We start from the raw sequence: 23,436 nt of genomic DNA, 5'->3' as shown, positions 1-23,436 counted from the left end.
ACCACACTATTCCTGCTCCACACCCTCCTTGAGTATTCTGCTTGGCTAGTATGAGTCAGTGAACTGTACTAATGCATTTTGATTTTCTGTGTTTGTGTCTCTGTAAAAACCTGCATGGCTGGAATGTAACCTATAGATGTAAAGAGTTACATCTGCTGGTCCACCCACTTTTGCCCAGGTCCCCCCTACCACTGAAAGCACCCCTTGCGCTGGAAATGTTTCCCCACCTCTTACTTAGGGATTTAAAACTACTAACCAGCACTCTGAATTGAGCCTGCAAATAATAGTCAGGGCGATGGAAACAACAACAAAAAGGTTGCACGTTCCAAATGACCAATTACATTTATCATTCCGCAATCTGCCCTAGCTGCAATTTCTCGATCCTTCTTAAAGGAAGCTCTGCCAAGGGCATGTCGCAACACCCCAGTCTTATTATAACTTAAACTTATATCACTGTCTGCCTTCCGATGGAACGAATGCAGTTGGTGCCCCAACCCAAGATAAGCAGAGCCACTCCTTGACTCAGCCACCTCCTGATACCATCTGAGCATCAGGCTGCCATCTAAGCAACCAGTAGCAAAACATGGAGAAGGAGCACTTCCAAACCAGACCTGTTCTCCACATGCAAATAGCTCTTCTTGTAAAACGCATGACGAAAGGGGTGGTTCTCATGTTTTGAAAAGGAGAAAAAAACTTTATAGTTCAGACTCTCTGTAAAAATCTTGGACATCTGTCTTTAGGTTCCTGGGTACTATTCATTTTAGCTGGCATATTGAAAGGGTTTTATTAATCCTCATGGTTCAAATAATGTGCAGCTCTTGTTTTAACAAGTAATTCCTCCGCAAAGGAGTTTTGCAGATTTTTAGCAATCCTCTGCGGAAAGTATTATCTCAGTAACATTTGTTGGAGTCAATATATGTGGGTCTTTTCTGGTTTCTTTGAATGGATTGCCAAATTCTCTTGATGCTATCCCGCAGTGCACACATGGAATACAGTGGAATGGCCCTGTTAATGTCACTATCAAACTCCTCAATTAGTTGACACTCCTTCAACCACCCATCAGCGCTGATTTTTTTGTAAGCATCAGTGCTCCACCATCGCTTTGCACTATGACATTGTTTTAGTCAAACTTTTAACTTAGTTTAAATTTAAACTCATGGAATTGAATGCACTTTGTTGAAAATGTTTATTTTCAAATGTAAATATTATTAAAATGCATGAGTGTTCACAACACCACTCCTGATCTCAAAAACGACAGAATCAGAACTATATGTGTATTACACGTGGTACAAAAACTGCATAGTATCACCAATAGACTCAAGATACTCAAGTCTGTTTCCTTGTTAACACCTGGCTCAGGTGTACTGACACCTTTCTGTGAAACCACCTCTCCTTAAATTAAAACAAGCATGTGCATTAATGCAATTTTGTCGCTTTCTGAAAACATTTATTTTTGAAGACCCTTTTTGCCATCAATAGCACTTGGTTTTTATTGAACTATCTGCCACTGATCTAGCAGCTGCTGTTTTGTAATTTGACTGTGTGTTCATTTTTGTACACAAACTTCTTATTATGAATGAAAGATGCTATATTATTATTATTATTATTTTAAAGTTTACTCCACTGACAATATCTGAATAGCTAATAAGAATCTGGGATGTGCCATATGTGGGTAAGGGAACTAATATGGTAAGGGTTAAAGAAGACAAATTGTAAGTTTATTAAAACTTGGAAAACATATTCTGGAATAAGAGCACAAAATGTAATTCAAATATTTCTCTGGGTAAATTTTAGTTTCCCCCTTTTTTAGGAATAGATGTAATATTGTTACTGGAAACAGTTGTAATATGTTTAGCTTTACTTTTTGGCTTTTCTCTTTTTTATTCCTGTTGATTTTACTTCTATTATATAGCATTTACCTATATGTGCATGATATTAACCATAATGGCAGCTAATACTGTTTAATACGACTTATCTCTGCACCACCAGAGTAAGATTATTAAGCTTGCGTATGAAATATATCTGTTGGTGTAAGTGCTCCTTCGCATTTTGTGTGTACATGGCTCATCATAATAATAAACTTTAGAAATAAAATATATGTAATGTAGACTTGTTATTTTAAAAAAACAATTTTTGAAGCCTGTGTGTAATTTAATTATATTCGGAATAAAGGTTCAGAAGATGAGAATTTCAGAGGCAAGAGCCAGATAACAGTGGTATTATTGGTGTGTGTGTGTAAACACAGTGTATATTTATCTGGTCTGAAGTATGCATTAAACGGTAATTACAGTATAAACATTTTGAGCAGGTGTGGAATAACATCGCTTTCCCCCAAAAAGAAAATGCCGTGTTTATCTCCTCAGTTCAGGGAAAGCATTGGCTCTGTTCCTTGAGCAGTTTCACCTTGCTCTGCCCAAGGTAAGAGGGGCAAAAAAAAGGGGGGCAGAAAAATGCCCCCAATCCCACATAAATCAGAAATTTCCAGTTGTAAATTGCGCGCCACCATAACATCCTTTGCCACAGTTTACATGCCAGGAGTGGGAGCTTGAGGGTAGTTTATAGCGGAAAAATGGTTTCTGAATGGATGGATAGTACACCCTCGCTCTGCATCTCCTCCCTGGACTTCTGCACAAGGTCTGTGGTGTGAGGAAATATAAAGCAGCATTTTTCTAACTGCCTTTTGAAAACAATGAATTCTCTGTTAGCTGCAAGCCCGGACTTCTGCCGTGCCTGCCTCACGAGGTTAGAATGGCTAGTTAAAGGCAGGTTCAAAGCTCCTAGCCTTCAAGTACTTTTAACTCAGCACTATTTTTGCTTCTCTAACCTCTGTTTTTTCTACTTAAGCATCTAAGGTCTCCTTGTTTTTCAGGGAACTAGGCAGTAACTTTTTATAATTAGATTAGAGATAATCAAATGAAGCCTTGGATATTTATTAAATGTCATTTAATCCCTTTCTCTCCGCCCCCCCCCCCCGAAATAACCTTTTTATAGATTTTGCCTAGTTTCTTGTAAATTTACACTTTGTTTGTTGCTTAGATATATTTCAGGTACCTTATTTTTAAATCAAATATCTGATTTGTGAGATGAACTTTTTTCTTAGTTTAGTGCCTTCTGTTAGATATCTATCTGTATGTCTTTAGATATATGTGCAGGCATTGTTCTTAAAAGAGGTTTTTGATGTCAGCTTGAGAAAGCAAACGGATTTCAAAACAAGAAAGTCTGCAAAATCACCATACATTTTCAGAATAACTTTTGTCCTAGCTTTGTTATATAAGATGTGCTGGACCCAAGTATTTACTTACATATGTGGAAGACAACTTCTGTTCAGAGAATTTCTGTATTACACCTAATGCTAAGGCATTGAATGAGAAAATTTAAACTAAATCCAGTCATCATCATAATTTTAATTGTATGCCGCCTTTCCATAGTTAAAACAATGCTCAAGGCGGCTTACAACATGACAAGATTTACATAATTACCAACATAACAAAAGTCATAAACAATAATTACAACACATCAAAAGGTACACAACAAAATGGAAAACAATTTCCACACAAATCATAAAATCTAAAACTAAAAATACAACATTAATACCAATGATGTCCTTTAGCTAGCCCAAGAATTTGCCCAAACCCTTTCACAAGCAGAGGCGAGCTATAAAATAGGGTTGAGGAGCCTGTGGTTCTACAAATGTTGTTGGGTTGTAGTCTCCATCATCCTTGACTGTTGGGCTATGCTGACTGGGGCTGATGGGAGATGGGGTCCTACAACAACTTGCCGATCAGAAGGTCGGCGGTTCAAATCCCCGTGACGGGGTGAGCTCCCGTTGCTTGGTCCCTGCTCCTATCAACCTAGCAGTTCGAAAGCACGTCAAGTGCAAGTAGATAAATAGGTACCGCTCCGGCGGGAAGGTAAACAGCGTTTCCGTGTGCTGCTCTGGTTCGCCTGAAGCGGCTTAGTCATGCTGGCCACATGACCCGGAAGCTGTACACCGGCTTCCTTGGCCAGTAAAGCGAGATGAGCGCCGCAACCCCAGAGTCAGCCACGACTGGACCTAATGGTCAGGGGTCCCTTACGCTTGTGCAGCTGTTTATGGTGATTGCACTAGTGATTCTTTTCTTTCTATGGTACATCCTGTTTTGGGGGAGAAGGTATAAAAACAATTTGGGATCATGACCTGAGATTGAGGTAAACTGCATTAAGTAGTCAAAACAAACAAACAAAAAATTCCTTCCAGTAGCACCTTAGAGACCAACTAAGTTTGATATTGGTATGAGCTTTCGTGTGCACGCACACTTCTTAAGTAGCACTTGTCAACATTTTCCAGCAAGATCTGGGGGGAATAAAAATAATGAATTGATATTTGTTTTCATATACGTTTCCATAATACAAAATCATTACAGACTTGTCCAAGTATTATAACTTTATATGTCACAAAAAAGCTACTTTGTGGAATTTAGGCATTTTAAAGATAGGCTTTCCTAACTTCTACCATACTTGAAACTCTTGGAGATTTTCATTACAATTGGGTGCACTGCATCCCACTTTTATTACAAATGTAATGAAATCCCTTCCTGTTTTAAAATATGCCTGGAACATCCATCCCTTTTTCATATATTTCACCTCCTCCCTGCAGCAGACTGGTGTTGACTAGTCTAGTAAGAGATAACCGAACTCAGATAATGACAGGCCCATTCTTTATAGTGACTGCAGACATATCTGGAGAGGCCAAGGCAAAGATCAGGTTTCCAGTTTGTTACATTCAACGGTACACAGGGGCAAGTGGGCTGATAAATCTGTTTCTCGTTTTAAAAGGTGATGGCTAAGAAGGTCAGGGTTTGCCACGTAATATATTATGAACATCAGCTGTCAATTTACTCATTTAATTTTGTGTGTGGTAGTAACAGCTTTACACCTTTATTGTAACGTAAATATATTTGAACTAGGGGAAAAGTAGACACCAGAACGTATTTAAATATATAATATCTCAGTTACTTCTTGTATACTTAACTTGCATGTAGGGCTGAGGCGGGGGAACTAGTCCATATATATATATATTGGGATTTTGTTTACAAAGGAAACTAGGTTGCAATATTCATTTCCTTTCTGTGTGAAGTAGATACACATACATAGTGTTAACTTTCAGGAACTAGCTTGGATCGAGAGCCTCTGTTTTCGTTTGCATATTGCTGAGCTTTTTCCTGACCAAAAGATATTGATTCAAAGTCTTCATAGATAATACACGTTTTGAACTGCAAAATTGGGAAGCTTTGAGGTTTAGCTTTTGAGTTTCATTTACTGTATCAATATACTTTGGGGGAAATATAAACTATATATTTGGATGTTTTTGTTGCCTTCTCTGGTGTCTTCAGTGTCATTTTGGGGTTTTTTAATCATTCTGGACAGAGTTAAACAGTCATGGGCTGTTAATTGCAAACTGTGCAGTTGCATCAGTGGCAGATTTGGTAAAGACTGGCAATAATGAGGCAAACCACTATTTTACAGTACATATGGGCCTGGTCCACATGCCTTACTAGGTCTGCAGCATCAGGGGAATATTCTGTGTTATTTCAGGGCCCTGAGAGCAGGGGTGTCATCTAGGGCGACCAGGGGGCTGAGAGCTCCCTATAATTTTCAAGCGGGAGGCCAGGCCCCCTCAATATTCCAGTTGAGGCGGGCCCCAGCGGGCACTTGTTGCATTTGCGGCAGGCCCCCACTGGGCCTACCTGCATCTGTGGTGGGTCTCACAGGGCCTACCTGCAGCCACAGCAGGCCCCCTCATGCCATCTGTGGCTGCATTGGGCCCTTCAGGACTCTCCATGGCTGCAGCAGGTCCCATTGGGCCTCCTCACACCATGTAACATCACATGTGTGTGCCGGGCCCCCCAAAGTTGAGCAGAGGCCGGCATGTGTCTATTACTTCTTCATTTTTCTTCATGTGGTGGGGTTCTTCCCTAGCCCTATTGAAGTATCGTGTTCTATGCTTGTGTGAGAATAAGCCTAGTTAAGAGATCTCTCTACGATGTTAGAATGTTCTGTTAATGTTAATGTTCTGTGCAGTGGATTGTCTGTTTCCCACCTTTTTGCCAACTTTCTCATGATAAAAGGAAATACAGTGATACCTCGGGTTAAGTACTTAATTCGTTCCGGAGGTCCGTTCTTAACCTGAAACTGTTCTTAACCTGAAGCACCACTTTAGCTAATAGGGCCTCCTGCTGCCGCCGTGCCGCCGGAACACAATTTCTGTTCTCATCCTGAAGCAAAGTTCTTAACCCGAGGTACTATTTCTGGGTTAGCGGAGTCTGTAACCTGAAGCGTATGTAACCCGAGGTACCACTGTAGGTATTTTAGAGAACCATCTAGGTATTCCTCTTGATTATTCTCAGAGACACAATGAACCAACGAGCTACCCAGTGCAATAACAAAACAAAAAAGGGGGCTACAAATAAGACCAGGGGTCAACAAACTTTTTTTGGAGGGGGCCGGTTCACTGCCCCCCCCCAGACCTTGTGGCGGGCCGGACTGCATGCATGTGTGCGCGGCGGAGGGAGCTTCCCTCTCTCCCCCAGCCCCTCCCCTCCCCCTGTCTACCTATGGTGCTGCCGGCGCAAAGGCGGGATGGCTCTGGAGAGGCGCTGCTCAAAATGGCACTCAGCCAGATCAGCCCAGCCCCCTTCCTCCTCTACGCAGGGCAGGGAGAAGGGTGGGAAGAAGCCAGGAGGGAGGGAGGAGGCGTCGCGGTGTGCGAGAGGGAGGGGGAAATGCCCCCCCCAAAAAAATGGCGGCACAGAAATTTTTTTAATGAAAGCAAAATTAATGAACAGAATCCACACAATCCATGGACCATCCGCGGAACGAATCCTGAGGGCAATGGGGCCAGATCCGGCCCGCGGACCGTAGTTTGCCAACCCCTGAATAAGACTGTTCAGAACTGTTTGAAGATATCTACCTTGGTATTGTCATACAGGAGGCTCTCCTTATTGCTATGGAGTTCAAGGCAAAGTCCGTATGGAATTTGTTCTGTAGAAAAATATTGGATCCCAATGTGCCCTTTTGATAGAGAGGGAATCTAGCAGTAGCATTTTAATAGTGAGGTGGCAGGAGGCAGTGTGTGGTCCTCTCTTCCCTCTTTGGTCGATGTAATCTTGTTGCTGTAAACTCACTTGTTGTCAGAGGTGACCCATATGTTGTGAAGCAGGAGCCGTGTAACAGGGAGCAAGTATATTCATATAAGATGGAGCAAAAGCTTGCGTGAGTAGCGCCTGCCGAAGATGCTGGATTTCCTCTGCGTCCTTTTCTTCCACATTATAATTTTCATTTAAGTAAACTTCCCCGGGGGCCAATTCGTAATGAATTAGCTCATTGTCAGCATATACCAGAGGTGAATTGGACCTCTTGAATTAATAAAAGCATTCAACTGCAGCACTAAGTGGCATGCTCCTCTTGTGTTTATTTTCTTGTAGGTGAACTTGAAATAATTTCCTTCCTTCCCTCCCTCTGATGTCAGGTACAGAATTGTTTACTTGGTTCAAGGATGCTCTCTGCCTGATTTGACATAGCCCAGCACCTTCTCCTCATTGCCAGCAGTACACCATGGGAAATACTTCATCAGCAAATGAATAGGACACCCAGTTGACCTCAGAGTTAAGATTTAGGGAATTACTTGCATGAGGAAGGGGGGAAACAACCTTAGGCTGTTGAGGAAGATTTTACAGACTTCCAATTCACTCATGTTTAACAGACAAGCTTATTAAACTTTCCCCCCTTTTGTATCTGGTATATCTCAAAAAGGCATTTGTCCTTTTACACTGAAACAGCTACCTTATCAACCGTATAGTTTTGTTGTGTGTGTTAGCTGAATAATGAAAATGGAGCAATGATTTAATAGGCATGATTTAATTTTAAGTGAATATTTGTTTTTATAGATTATATAGATGCCTCTGGGGCTTTTACGAGAAGAACTTAGAATTTTCTATTTACTACACTGCTAATATCAGAAATTTATTGTTGGTTTAATTTACATGTATAGCTGCATACAGTAGTGTCGTTTCTGGTTTCAGGGGATGCGAGGGACAGGAAGAGAATTTCAGTGGAGGGTAGATAAAGGTTACATTGCTCAGAGCAGTATATTTTAAAAGAACATATTGTGGTCACCTTTCCATGTCTCATAATAGCCAGAGATAAAGAGGATCAGATATTAACTTTCTGTATGAAGACTTGGAGGACATTTCTGACAGTGGAACTTAAAACATTATTTAAAGCTAAGCATGAGATTGAGATCTGTGATATCCTTTCCTGAACTTCTAAGTGAATGCTGTGTCTAAATGTCAGAATGGAAGTATATTGGTCAATTAATCACTGCCAATGAGCCATAACATGTCAAAGCACCATTTCATGTTGACCTCCTCCTGATGTTTGTAAAATCTAAACCAGCAACCAGACAGCCTCTGATATTGACCACGCTACTTTTTTGCTTTCTTAATAATTTTGGAGCAAAATGTATATGAAATACTTTTTCAATATCTGTGTTTAGCATTTCTGCTGGTTGTTGACAGAAAGAACATAGAAAATGTATTGTGAATGCTGAAAAGACATGTTTCAAAACAATCTTACCCAATTTCCCTATTTAAAGTTTTTCTGTTGTAGCTTTCTACAATAGCAGATACTGGAGGAGGTTACTGAAAGTTTTAAAGTTTGCAATTAAAGAAACACAAAGGTGGTTTCACCTAATGTTTCACCTGTTCTTCCTTCCTTATGCATTTCAGTAGCACAGGTGATGTTGGGTATTGATCATTGTAAGTAAAAGTTCAAAATCTTAGCATTAATTAATAGTTATTCTCCTAAGGCAGAACTGATTGCAGTATTCATGTATATTGGGGTTTTGTTTTGTTTTTTTGCCTTTTCTGTTCTCCATTCTTTTTCCTCTTCCACACACAGCAAAAGTACCGTAACTTAAGTCACAGTATTAATTTGACAAACTAGGAAAATTAAAATATTGTGACAAGCAAAGCATTGTGTTACTGGTGGAAGGAGGTATGGGAAGAAACCTCTTCTACTTTGCTGGCCCATTTAGGAAATTTGGTCACTGGTACAAAGCCATGCAGCTGCACATAATATAAAGTAGGTTTAACTGCATATTTGGTGAGTTTATAACTTCCCTAGGGTATTTTAACATTAAAAATAGTGATTGTTAACCCAGTCCATCTGAACTTAAATATGAACTTGTTTTGCAAGAAACAGAGTAGCATCTAAAGTATTACTTGTATCTTTTTTCTTTTGCATAAGGTTTTCACATATATTTTAGCTGAATTGTATGTTTTTGTATGACTCAGTGGGCGCATAGGTGCTCAGATCCATGTGTTAAACAAAGATGGCAATTCCCAGTGATGCACTTTGAATATGCATATGCTATGCTTTGTATAGTGATGAAATGTTTGTAACAATAATAAAATCAGATGTACCGTCATCATTCTTGTTACATTTTAGACAGCAGTGATAAATGAATTGTTTTGATAATAAATTACTGGCTGCATTGTACTAGGGAGTTTAAGAAGGAAAAACACAGCTAATCTGGAATTTTCCCAGTCTAGGTGGAATAAAAGAAGCATAAATGTACCCTGCATATGGTAAACATTGTCACACGTGTTATTAGGCACTACTACAAATTATTTTAAACACCCAGACAGTTTCTGTCGTAAATTGTCTCCTTCACCATTTCTCCTTCATGCACGACAGATTTAAGCCCTAATACTATATGGCATGTTTAAGCGTACTTCGACATCCTTTCCTGTTATATGAACGGATTAGCTGGTGTCATGCAGTTACTCCTTTAGTTCATTTTTAGATTTACAGGTTTTAAGTGGAATATCAGGAGAGCTTTCTCTCGTTTCATAAAATTGGACTTGAGTGGAGGTATTCCTTAGCTACATGAGTTAGATCAGAACAAAGGCCATAATATGTGTTTAGGGACTCCTTAAAAAGCAAGCTATGCACCAGTTTATTGTAAAGCTTTGGGAGCCCCCATTGACTGTTGTAAAGCTGTATTTATAGAGCTCTGTGTGGTTTTGTCTTGGCATCAAGTCCTTATTATCATGATTTCATATGCTGCAGTGAATAAGAAAGCATTGACTGCGTAGGCCGCAAATACTCCTATGCAGCCTTCTTATTAGTGGAATTTCTGTGCATATATATTCTACAACTATATACCTATATATAAAGATTAACTTAATTGGTTCTGCACAGGAGACCAGCGTGTGGGCGTTGGAAGGGAGCAGAACACCCACTTAGAGGGAGCGTGCAGGGTACTGGCATTCCAATCCTATTGTTAAATTCCAGGAATAGTGGCCATAAACCCGTTCAGCCCTGCTGTAAGGACTCCAACCCAGCCTATCAGCCCTGCTCAGCAATAGCACAAAGCGCCTGATTGTAGCAGCGTCGGTGCTGCTACAACAGTTTCATCTCAAATGCTTCCCCAATTTTACCATGTGAAACGCGAGGACATCTGTTTAACTTTGCATTCTTGCGTACGCTGCTCCACAATCCTTGTCCACTTCTCCAGACCTGTGGGAGATTGTGGGAGGATATCGGCGGACCTATATTGTGTACTCCGCTGGCAAACTCCCAAGTGTTGTATTTTAGTTTATTTTTAATCTCTAAACTGCTGTTTGATTTGAACTTGGCAGAAGTGCTCAAGTCAGCAGACACCTGGATTAAGCATTGCTGTGGGGGAGAGGAGCACACCTCATATCAAGCCATGCTCCCAGCCCATGTCCCTCCAAGAGGATATTTTCCAAGACTCGCAATGAGTGGGAGAGCTGATGTATTACGTATTACTTTGTTTCGTATTTGTTCTGTGCTCTTTCTTCCCATAGTAGTGGGAACTCTAAGCAGTACAGGTTAAAATTCCCAGGTTTTTTGTGGGAGAGAATGTTAGGGATTCATCATTTAAATTTTAACAGTCTGCTTGTTTACAGTTATGCAGATTTACCTTTTGCAACAGGCATCTCAGGTGGGGTGTTTTAGTAAAGGCTGTAGTGTGTTTTTTTATGTGTCTTCTTTCTTTTAATTGACAATTTGGATGTATCGCTCTACAGTGGTACCCCAGGTTAAGAACTTAATTCGTTCTGGAGGTCATTTCTTAACCTGAAACGGTTCTAAACCTGAGGTACCACTTTAGCTAATGGGGCCTCCTGCTGCCACCACGCCATTTCTGTTCTCATCCTGAAGCAAAGTTCTTAACCTGAGGTACTATTTCTGGGTTAGCGGAGTCTGTAACCTGAAGTGTCTGTAACCCGAGGTACCATTGTACCTTTATGCATTTGGAAACACTCACATTCATTTGCTCACACTCTCTGCCTTCTCGCTCTCTGTATAAATCAGGAGGGTGGGGGAAGAGACATAAAAATTCTAGAAATTTTCCAGCTTCTTCAAACACATGATTTTGAAATATGGAACACAACAAGGATCACCTATTTATTTATTTTTTTGTTTTAAATAATATTCCAAGATGATAAAAACAAGTAAGTACATTAAACCATGATTGTGTGCTCATTGATCCTCAAATAACCAGTTCTGCACAGTTTGCATGGAAAATGCAACCTGCATCATCCCAGTTGGAGTCATGCTTGCTGCTTTAGGACCTTCAAGTCCTTTCATCCACTGCGTAGCAGCTAATGGCTGTAAGCTTCTCCCTCTCCAGTCACTTAGCCCTCCTTACTACATCTGTGAAGTATCTTTGTTCCCTATCTCCATTCATCAACTTGATTAATGTAGCCTTGGGCAGATCTGGTGAGCATTCCTCCCTTTGCTTCTCTGTTAATTAAGTAAGGTGCCATATTACGAAGACCCTAGACTTCACCATGGATAAAGCATTCTACTACCATAAGAACGTCTCACGTGAAACATAGAATTATAGGGCTAAACAAGTCCCTGAAGTTGAACCCGTTGTAATTCTCGTATAAGAATAGAGTTGGGAGTTACCTAGTATCAGGAGCTGGAATCAAGTGTAGGGTCGGCAATAGAAAACAGTGTCAGTGCATTTAACTGTTTATTCAAAGAAACCAAAACAGCTCAGGCCTAGTGATCCCAACAACTCTTCCCAGTAGGTCTTGAGGCAGTTGCGAGGACTTCCTGCCACTCTTTAAGGCTCCTCCTCTCGAGGGTCTTTCCCAAGCAAATGCAAATAGTGCGCACAACCAGTCTCTGCTCTGCTCTTTACATTTCTTGGTGTGTTCTTAGAGACCAGGGAGGAGGGAAGCTAGTTGCGGCAGGAGCGGGAGACTCCCTGGATTCTTCAGCAGCCTGTCTCGGATCTGCCTCTTGGCCAACCACCACTCCAGCCTCCGCTTCAGCCTCGTAGTCTGAACTGCTCTCTGGAACAGACTATTCCTGCTCACTAAACCCTGTAACCTCTTCAGCCAGTTCATAACACCTAGTCCACCTCCTGCTTGATGCAGAAAAGTGCACACCACCCTTTGTTTGAAGGCTTTCAATGTAAACCAGGGGTGGGAAATGCTTTTCAGCCCTAGGGCCATATTCCCTTCTGGGGAACCTTCTGAAGGCTACATGCCAGTGGTGGGCAGAGCCAGAGATAAAAGTGGGTGAGCAATGGATGTGACTCTTACCTTTGGACAACAGGCTACATTCCAGCCATGCAAACTCAGAAGTTTCAATACACCTTCCTGTCCTCTATCCATGTAAACAAGAGGCATTACCACAGTTCAGGTACACAAACCAGCCAAGCAAAAGCATAGGGGTGGAGAATACTGTTTTTATATATGTTGGGTGCCTCCAAGAATGGCTGGGGCAACCCAGTCAGATGGATGAGGTACAAATAAAAAAAAATGTTGTTGTTGTGTTGTTACTGAGCTTCCCCCACCCTATGCAAGCTGCTTTGACAGGGTCCTGTCAGATAATCCAACTTCAGTGAAATTAGGGAGGGGGGAGTAAATTGTAAATGAACTCCCAGTTCCTTCCTTCCTTCCTTCCTTCCTTTGCAGCCTAGCTCAAGCTGATCGGCACCTACATTGGCAAGGACTAGTTGTACTTAGGAACAACTGACTGCAGGGTCCAAGCAGGGTCTGTAGCCATCACCAATCAGCTTTGGGGGGTGGCTACAACCCCATTTTCGGCGGGGATCAGCTGTGCTCAGGGAGTGTTATGTATTTGACGGTGTGATTTGTGAACCACTCTGAGATTTTTCAATACCAAAAAGAATTTCATAAATGAAATAAGGTGTGGTCCTTACCCCTCTTGTCTGGGAGTAAGCCCCATTGAATTCAATAGGACTTATTTCTAAGTGGGGTGTATGGGGTGTTAGGGGAGTTGTAGTACCTCTGGTTGGGACCTGGGTGGCGCTGTAGGTTAAACCACAGTCTAGGACTTGCCGATCAGAAGGTTGGTGGTTCGAATCCTCACGACGGGGTGAGCTCCTGTTGCTCGGTCCCTGCTCTTGCCAACCTAGCAGTTTGAAAGCACATCAGAGTGCAAGTAGATAAACAGGTACCGCTCCGGCAGGAAGGTAAATGGCGTTTCCGTGCGCTGCTCTGGTTTGCCAGAAGTGGCTTAGTCATGCTGGCCACATGACCCGGAAGCTGTAGAGATGAGCCCCGCAACCCCAGAGTCGGCCATGACTGGACCTAATGGTCAGGGGTCCCTTTACTTTTACCTTTAGTACCGCTGGTGGCGGAGATGGCATACTCCTTTGGTGAAGCTTGCCCACTTTTGGTCCCCATCTTGCACTCGGCTCTCACTTGTGGCTCCTAGAAGCTGCCAGCTTGTGACAGCGGCCACACCCCAAGAAACGGCTTCAGCTGGCCAGCTAAACCAGGTGAGGGTAGCCAATGGGACTTAAATCCTCAGTGAGATAGGGACTTTCCTTGCACGCAAACACAGGCTCCAGCAGATTGAGCGGACAAGAGCAATACTGGGTCCAACAGTCAAGAAAGCGGTTTCTGCAACAGCTGTAGAGAGAAGTGAGGGCAGATGGGGTTCGTCAACCTAGATGGGTTCGTAGCCCATCTAGAAGAAAAGGCTAAGAAGTAAACCATACACAAATCCAGAGTGGAGTCATAAAATGGCGCCTAGTACAACACCTTCCAGCAACTCCTGCAGCCAAGCTGGTGCCAAATGTATTTCTCTGCTTTCCTTTGGACCACATCTTATCGTCTGGGCAGCCCAGGACCTCCATGCACACTGTCCTGGCTTGCACCCTGGGGAGGTCACTTCAGTGCTGCTAACATAGTGGTTTGACTTCAGCCCTGGATGCGTACTCCATTGTCTCTTTAGAGAGATGGATGCCAACAAATATTTCTGAGTAGACATTGTTAGAACTGCAGCCTTAATTAGATAAGGAGGAAAAAAACAGCACATGTGGAAACCTAAGTATATGTAAGGCAATGGGTGCTACATTATCTCTTGGCTTTCTGGAGAATCATTCAAATTGGTTAACAAAATACACACATAAATACATGAAAGTTAACAAAATAATTTAGATTACTAATAAGACCAGTTCTGAGACCTATATAACTTTGGAAAAATTTAAGCTCAATTTCTGAAAAGAGTGAGGTTTTTATGGCCGACCTATTGACCTCTGAGATTGGGTTTTATAATGGAAATGATTACATAACCTTGAACCACTAAGCCACAGACAGTATCATTATATTACTCTTTGCTCATGTCTATACTTTGCAAATAGTGTGGGTATTGTCTGCTGCTAATATTGCTAAGGGACTCGAGGAAGCTGGCATGTGCATTAGAGCCAGAATAGCTTTTTTTTAAAAAAATAAAAAATTACCCAACATGAGTCACAAAACTTAGCAGATGAAAAATAAATTGCTTGGTATGGAAATGTGTATGCCTTTTGCCATTTTATTCAATATGGTTAAATCAATATATGTCACTTGGTGCATGTGCTAATTCTTTTTTAGAAATATAAAGAATTTTTACATGTCTGAAACTTGTACCACACCATCAAAATACAGTGTACTTTTTAAAAAAACGGACATGGTTTTTTTCCTGACAGAGCAAGTCAATCAGTGTGTATGCCTTACTTCAACCCGAAGATCAAAATTTTACTGATTTATTTAGTCAATTAAAATATGTATAAACTGTCCAGTCATAAAATATCAAGGCATTGTACCACAATGTATACAGAGGCAATAGAACATAAACATACTGGCTCATCTTAACAAAATGTAAGCTACTAAATAGGGTTATCAACATTAAAAAGTATTCAAGAAATGCCTGAAAGTCAGTTGCAAGGATGCCTGCTGAGCCTCTACTGCAAGTGTATTCCACAGCATGGAACCATTTATGCTAAATGTCCAACTTTTAGCTAAAGCCAGTCAAGCTTTGGAAATGTGGGGGACAAGTAACAGCAGTGCTCCAGGTGATCTCAGTGACTGAACTGGAATATAAGGGCTCAGGTGGTAATTAAGACATTTGGGTCCCAAGTTGCTCCAGGCATTGTCTTTTGATATAAGAACTTTGAACCTGGCCCAGTAGCATTTGGAAAGCCAATGCAGATGTTTTAGCAGAGCTGTCACATGCTGTCAGCTATTTGTCCCTACCAGCAATCTAGCCATTGCATTCTGCACTAACAAGCTTGTGGAGCAGGCCCAAGGGCAGCCCTGCATTGAGTGCATTGCAGTAGTCCAGTCTCGATCACCAATGCAAGAGCTACAGTGGCTGGATATCCTGACCCAAATATGGCTGCAGCTGGTATTTTGTATAGCAGACAAGGCTGGTAAAAAAATACTCGTATCCAAAGAGACGATTTGGGCTTCTGGTGACAAAGATGTATCTAGGAATACTCCCTCCTACCTCAAAATACTCTTTCAGAAGGACCAAAACTATCTATCTTAAGAACAGAGGTTATATCTTCCCAGGATTCAAGCTCAGTTGATTGGCCCTCATCCAGTCCACCACTGTGGATTCAGGCCTAGGTCAAATGCTGATTTAGATGTTACAGAGAAATAGAGCTCCAAAACTCCCAGCTGCTCTTCCCATTGGCTTTGTGTAGTTAAATAGCATTGGCAACAAAATTGTGCCCTGCACAACCTCATAGCACAGGTGCTAAGACGCAAAGCAGCACTTCTCCAGTGCTCCTTTGTAGACTCAGAATGCACAGGTAGGAACAAAATCACTGCAATACGGTCCCTCTGATAATCCTGATCAGTCAATCCAGGAGGATACCCTGGCCAATGCTTTCAAAAGCCACTGAAAGATCAAGTAAGAATAACAGGGTCACGCACACCCTGTCCCTTTGACAAAGATCATCAGAGAGCCCAAGGCTGGTTCAGTCCCAGAACCAGGTTTTTACCCAGACAGAAGTGGATCCAGATTATCAGTGTTATGCAGAAACACTAGCAATTGCTCTAACACATTATTTTCCATCATTTTCCTCAAAGGAGGGGTATTGGTGATAGGGCAGAAGTTATTGGATGCACCAAAGTCCAGGGTGGCCTTTTTAAAAAAAGTGGCCACATCACTGTCACTTCATGAGCAGCAGGCGCCACCCCATCACACAATGGTGCATTCAAAACACCCTGGACCTACCTGGTCACCCCACTCTGGCTAACTTTCTCCAGCCAGAAAGGGCAGGGTCCAGAGGGCATGATGTAAGATGCATTATTATAAATGTGAACTGTTATAAGAGGCAGATTTAGTAAATTCTAATTTGAGAAGAGGGACGCGGGTGGCGCTGTGGGTAAAAGCCTCAGCGCCTAGGACTTGCCGATCGAAAGGTTGGCGGTGCGAAAACCCGCGGCGGGGTGCGCTCCCGTTGCTCGGTCCCAGCGCCTGCCAACCTAGCAGTTCGAAAGCACCCCCAGGTGCAAGTAGATAAATAGGGACCGCTTACTGGTGGGAAGGTAAACGGCGTTTCCGTGTGCTGCGCTGGCTCACCAGATGCAGCTTTGTCACGCTGGCCACGTGACCCGGAAGTGTCTCCGTCAGCGCTGGCCCCTGGCCTCTTAAGTGAGATGGGCGCACAACCCCAGAGTCTGTCAAGACTGGCCTGTACGGGCAGGGGTACCTTTACCTTTAATTTGAGAAGACTATTCTCTGAATGCAATCTATGCACATAGCATCATCTTGCATCTGCAGATCTAATCTAACAGAGCAATTATCTGAAAGTTTACTCAGAAGTAAATCCCACTGTGTTCATTGGGGCTTACTGCCTAGCTAAGTGTGTTTAGAATTGTATCCTAAACCTGTTTTTCCTAGTTTTCAGTGCAGAGGAAACCACTATTCATAGTTATTTACTTAGCAAATATGATCATGTTAAGCCAAACCACAACATTATAATCTCTCTCATTCAAGTCCCCATTTCAGCAATAGGTATATGAGCTACCTTGGTACTTCACCTAAATTTGATAGATATAGTTAAGAGGAGACATTGTCAGGCTAACTGTAATTCAGGGGAGCCCAACCAAATAACATTTTATTTATAAAATATCTCTATGCCATCTTAAAACCGTAAAGAGACCCTTGTTCATAATAATAAAATATCAATACAATTAAAATGAACATTCAAAGTGAAACAGAAATACAAAGCTAACTAGATAAAAATAAAATACATTGAAAATATGGTGAAACAGAAATATCTTAACAGCCCACCTGAGAAGACACCAGTCTTGTCTCCCTTATGGGGGAGTTCTAGAAGCACAGTACATTCTCTGAAATGGCTCCATCCCAGCTCTAGCATCCCCTGGGATCTGTTTTGGTGACAGAACACAGAGCAGAGCCTCTGAAAATGACTACAATTGACAGATTCATGCTGAAAGAGGTGGCCCTTCTGATATCCTGGTTCCAAGCCATTTAGGGCTTTGTAGGTAATAAGCAACAGTGTAATTGATTAACAGTGAAGGGTCTTTAAAAGGAATGATTTACTTAGCCTTGAGTCCCAAGGTGCCCTTTCCAGCTTAGCAGAAGAACATTGCAAACTGAAATCCAGATATCTTCTTCCATTAGCACAAGCCCTTGCACAGCAGTTTTGTGCAAGGAGATACAATATTTGTTAGTTCCTCTTTGCAGAGCAAGCCCCAGCGGCTGGGGCACAGAGGCCCATAACAGAGCTAGTGTTGTAATGCAGAATTGCATGCTGTCCAGACTTTGTAATGGGGAACTTTTTTGTGTCACAGCCTAATGCTTGCTTTACAAATAGAGTGGTACCTCGGGTTACATACGCTTCAGGTTACATAAGCTTCAGGTTACAGACTCCGCTAACCCAGAAATAGTGCTTCAGGTTAAGAACTTTGCTTCAGGATGAGAACAGAAATTGTACTCCAGCAGCGCGGCGGCAGCAGGAGGCCCAATTGGCTAAAGTGGTACTTCAGGTTAAGAACAGTTTCAGGTTAAGTACGGACCTCTGGAATGAATTAATAAGTACTTAACCTGAGGTACCACTATATGTAAAGTGTTCAACTCAAGATCCATTGATTTCAGTAAGTCTACCCTGAGCATGTCTAAAATATCACCCATGAACTCCATTGAGATCATAGTGGAATTATTGTGTGAAAATGGACGTACCTATCTAATTTTCTCATGCACAAAAAAATTCCACTGCATCTTCCATAAAGAGAAGATGCAGTCCACATCACAGAAAAACACTTTCAATGCATTATTGAACCATTGGACTTGGGGAACATCTCTAAAACCATAAAGGCCCTGCCACCATCTCAACACAACACATAGCATGTGTAACTGAGCCATACGCAAAGAGGAGGGATCATCCATCTTACAATCAAATAAGGAGGCAGAGTTCTAAAGATTCTAAAATCTTGACCTGCTTTCAGACTTTCACATCTCAATAGTTTTTGAAAGTGGGATAAATATTTGGGGCTAGCAGTCACACTCTGAAACATAGACCATATATGTGTTATATTATAGAGAACCTTCTATTCCTGTATTTATCGATTATCTCAGTTATAGAGTATTTATCGATTATCTCAGTTGATGATGAACTTCACCAACAGGGTCTAAAGATAGTCAATAATTTTTTTGTCATTTATTACACATTTACCCTAAGGAAAAAAGATGTTTGGTGCTATTTATTAGCAGAGGTCTGGTAGTCCTTGTGCAGTTTTGGTTTTAAAAGTAAGCCTTATTCAATCTTCCACCTTGAGGAGATTATAATACACTTCTGCTATCTTAAAAATATGAAGGCAAATTACATTACGTTTTTAGAGACTTGTGGACTGCAGAGAGCCATGCTACATTTGCCGATTCCAGTATTTCTTTCCGTACATTATTTAGTTTTAGTGCTTACCCCCCCTTAAAAAAAGTCCTCTTGCATTCCTTTGTTGGCTACATAATGCATTGCTCTTATTCACCTTGGGACTTACACACCAAAAAAAAAGAGAGAACGCTGTCATAAGGTTGTTCTTTTGTGGTCTTGATTTTTAGTCACATCAATCATAATTAAATTGCTTGGCGGCAGAATAAATTACAGTAAACCATTTGACCTTTATTCTTCTGTTCAAAGAAATCATGCAAAGCTCAGAACTTCCTCCTGTGAACTTCCATGAGATTTGCTGTTATTTTTGTTCCTTTAAAACGGTAAGAATGAGGCTTTGATTGAAGCCACGTAGTAAATCTCTCAGAAATTCTTCACCACTTTGCCTACTTGCTTGATATAGTATTTGCTGTTTATAATTGGCTGTTAGCGGATTGGCTTTCTGTGTAATAAACTACTCAGAATCGCATGGAGTTGGATCAACTTGGGTGTTCCGCAGTTAACGTGGTGGTAGTTATGCCCAATTCCCGCAGCAGAGAGGGGGAATTAGGAGGAGCATCACAAAGAACAAAAGTTAGTTGACTGCCAGCTGAGCAAAGCCCTTGCTGTGAACAGGTTTGAGTAACAGCAATATTTCTAAAGGAGGGAGAGTAATGACACTTAAGTGAGGCTGGTCTTAGTGTAAGCAGTTGCAGGTCTGTGTCCAATAATGTATCATTACTGCGTCTGGAATAGATCACATGGATAAATTAACTGAACTCTTACCCTGCTGTGAGCTCTTTTGCTGTGTTCTCTCTGCTTGTTAGCCTCCCAGCCTCTAGTTTGACCCTGTTCCTTTCCTTAATTAATGCATCTCCAATTCCCTAATCTGGACTTTAAAAAAAAATATCTCATGTTTCTTTGTTTCCCCCCCAACTTGAGGAAATAGTTGGAAGAGTTTTCAACAGTTTACCCAGAGGCAAAATTAGCAGGTGCATCCAGGGCTGTTATAAAGCCGATCAAATGCACAAGAGAGCCTGGCCCAATTCCAGTTCTGATAAACAAAATAGCATTGTGACTTAACTGCAGGCTGACATTAACAGCATTATTCAGATCATCGTGATAGATTCTCGGATCCGTGGCCATAAGAAAGAACAATGCATGAACAATGATCAGTAACCACGTTGGGCCAGATTTAGGATTAGGTAGGAAATCCTCTCCCCACGCCCAACTGTTTAAATAGGATATGTTGCAACCTGTCAGTTCCCATGAACATGAAGTGGGGTCTGTACCTGACCGTAGACTTGCGCACACCATTGTTTTACACATAATAGCTGAATGCTTTTCATTTGATTATAGGGACGCGGGTGGCGCTGTGGGTTAAACCACTGAGCCTAGGACTTGCCGATCAGAAGGTCGGCTGTTCGAATCCCCGCGACGGGGTGAGCTCCCGTTGCTCGGTCCCTGCTTCTGCCAACCTAGCAGTTCAAAAGCACGTCAAAGTGCACGTAGATAAATAGGAACTGCTCCGGCGGGAAGGTAAACGGCGTTTCCGTGCGCTGCTCTGGTTCGCCAGAAGCGGCTTAGTCATGCTAGCCACATGACCCGGAAGCTGTACGCTGGCTCCGTTGGCCAATAAAGCGAGATGAGCGCCGCAACCCCAGAGTCGGCCACGACTGGACCTAATGGTCAGGGGTCCCTTTAGCTTTACCTTTTCATTTGATTATACAGGTAGAAGCCTTCTCCAGCTAGCACAACGTTGGGGGCATAAAGACAGATGGTCTGTCATCTGCTCGTCTGAGCTGTCCCTGGTACCCAGCTTAAGCCACTAATATAAGAAATAATGCTTTGGAACGTAATTAGAACTCGGGTATCTAAATCTCATACCCCTTTTGTTATGACTGTTCCTTTAGATTGTGTCTGAAAACACGGTAACACCTTATCCAGCTTTATTGAAAAATAGCTTGCCACACCTGTGTGTCTTAACATACTACCCTTCTGAAATCTGGTGTGCATGATAAAATGGTCACATGATCTCTTGTTAAGGGGTGTGAAGATTTGTTTTCCCCACTCCCCTACTTCCCTACATTTCTTGTTGGATGGAAATGTTTGGTAAAATTTACGTACCACTTATTAGAACACTGCAGGTGACTAGTTAATCTAGCCGTTAGATAAACATTGTGTGCAAATTTCTTCCCAGTTATTGATTCACCCTAACATCACAAGTAGGGACGTGGGTGGTGCTGTGGGTTAAACCACAGAGCCTAGGGCTTGCTGATCAGAAGGTCGGCGGTTCGACTTCCCGCGACGGGGTGAGCTCCCGTTGCTCGGTCCCTGCTCCTGCCAACCTAGCAGTTCAAAAGGACATCAAGTGCAAGTAGATAAATTGGTACCGCTCTGGCGGGAAGGTAAACGGCGTTTCCATGTGCTGCTCTGGTTCGCCAGAAGCGGCTTAGTCATGCTGGCCGCATGACCCGGAAGCTGTATGCTGGCTCCCTCGGCCAGTAAAGCGAGATGAGCGCCGCAACCCCAGAGTCGGTCACAACTGGACCTAATGGTCAGGGGTACCTTTACCTTTAACATCACAAGTGCAAAGGTTTTGATGGATCTCGAGCCATTCTGATAAATGGGGTATATATTGTTGACTCTTAAAACAGGATTGGTTTTACTGATGAGATTTTGGGAGTCCAGTGGATATAGGATCCAGTTCAATCAATATAAGTTTATTGCTCTGGCCAAAGACCATGACAAATCTGCAGCAACATTACCAATAAAACAATACAGATCGTGCATCCATAATATGAGCCAACATCCATGATGTAAGAGAGATGTTACCAGAAACACCAACAAACTCAAATCCAGGTTGATTTCAAATTAAACCTCCAAATCACCACAACAATTTATGGCAATTTTATCTAGCAACTTCCCTCCCCCCTCCCGCCAGTGCATAGAGGGCCACTGTGTGTGTTACAAAGCTATTATTGTCACCCACACAAAAAAACTGGACCATTTATGCCGGGTCTGGCATAAGTTGCTTGCTTGTGTGAAGCATCTCTTGGGTCTGTATGTAAGGGACAGGCTAACAGATAATGAGTTGCCGTATGTTCTGTATTATTTTATTAATACCAATAATAAACTAATTAAAGTTTGTCATGGCCTTTAGCTAGAACAATAAACTTACAAACTTGGATAATGAGTGATGTCTTCCGCCTAAGGGTGACCACAGAAACTTAAGTCTGTCTGCATATGGGACCTTGTAGCAGCTATCAAAGACTGCAGTTGGTATTGCTTGGAAACTCATCTCAGTAAAGGCATTTCTTATGGAAGCCGGTGAGAGTTTGATTAGATAACTAGCACTAAAATGCTGTGTTCTCAAGGGTGGATACCAAAGGGGGTGGGGATCTAGTGTTTCTAATTAGTTGCAAGTCCCTCTTGGGTTCTATCCAGAAGAGCCTATCCCTGAGTTGACACTTACTCAAGGTCAAAGCAGAGCTCAGTTCTGGAAAATAAAAATATGATATTCTATAATAATGCATATTCTCACTCTCTATTGCACTTTGCTAAAAATATTTTCTAGCCAATTTATCTAGCAGCAAGAAATTTATATTTTTAAGAAGCTTTTGAAAATTTCATGTGAGACAGGTGAACAGTGAATATTTGCATTTTGGAGCAGGGAGATTTGGGTTGATGTTCTTATCTAGACCAGTCATTCTTTTCTAGAGTAATCTACCTCACAGGGTTGTTGGGCTAACCTCCTATATCCACCAGTTTTTAATTCACTGAGGGCAAGCCAGGATATCAAATAAATAAATAAATGCAGTGTTTTACAATATTCTGCATTAAGAGATCATTTACATGAAGCCTTTAAAAATTGCTGAATTACATGAAAGAACAATTTAAACAGGTACAAAAGGTCTTTAATAGCCAACTTCCTCATTGTGAAAACTGAAGCTTAGATTTTGCAAGGAACTCTTAACTCCTTCCAGGCACTCCCAGCAATTAAGATGGAAAGGCTTTAAAAGCTCTTTGTTAGAAGTGATTGTGCAACTGGGACTCTGTCATAATATTTGATAGCATAATATGTTTTATAAAATGTCATTGAGCTTCAAGTTGAATTGGCTTTGCATAAGAGTCTTAGAGAAGAAGTGGAAATTTATGCGTTGGAGTTTTCCTCCTTGTGAATGTGAGAAGGGATACTTTTTGATATTTTGTTGTGAAAA

At 41.8% G+C, this 23,436-nt stretch overlaps 1 protein-coding gene and 1 long non-coding RNA gene across 3 annotated transcripts in view; one reads left to right on the top strand and one right to left on the bottom strand.

The window, feature by feature from the left end:
* Positions 1-23,436, top strand: part of GMDS (GDP-mannose 4,6-dehydratase) — a 285,325-nt gene that overhangs the window by 121,532 nt on the left and 140,357 nt on the right. The gene's annotated exons all lie outside the window — the stretch shown is intronic.
* LOC144328734 (uncharacterized) lies at positions 1,170-17,928 on the bottom strand. Its single transcript, XR_013394028.1, has 2 exons — positions 17,620-17,928; positions 1,170-4,333 (listed from the first exon to the last, which is right to left on the bottom strand). It is a non-coding gene; the product is annotated as an uncharacterized LOC144328734 (long non-coding RNA).

The sequence above is a fragment of the Podarcis muralis genome, chromosome 8 (genome assembly GCF_964188315.1).
Source record: "Podarcis muralis chromosome 8, rPodMur119.hap1.1, whole genome shotgun sequence".
Classification (NCBI taxonomy): Eukaryota; Metazoa; Chordata; class Lepidosauria; order Squamata; family Lacertidae; genus Podarcis; species Podarcis muralis.
The sequence above is the reverse complement of the archived record's forward strand: the minus strand, read 5'-3'. Positions and strand labels throughout refer to the sequence as shown.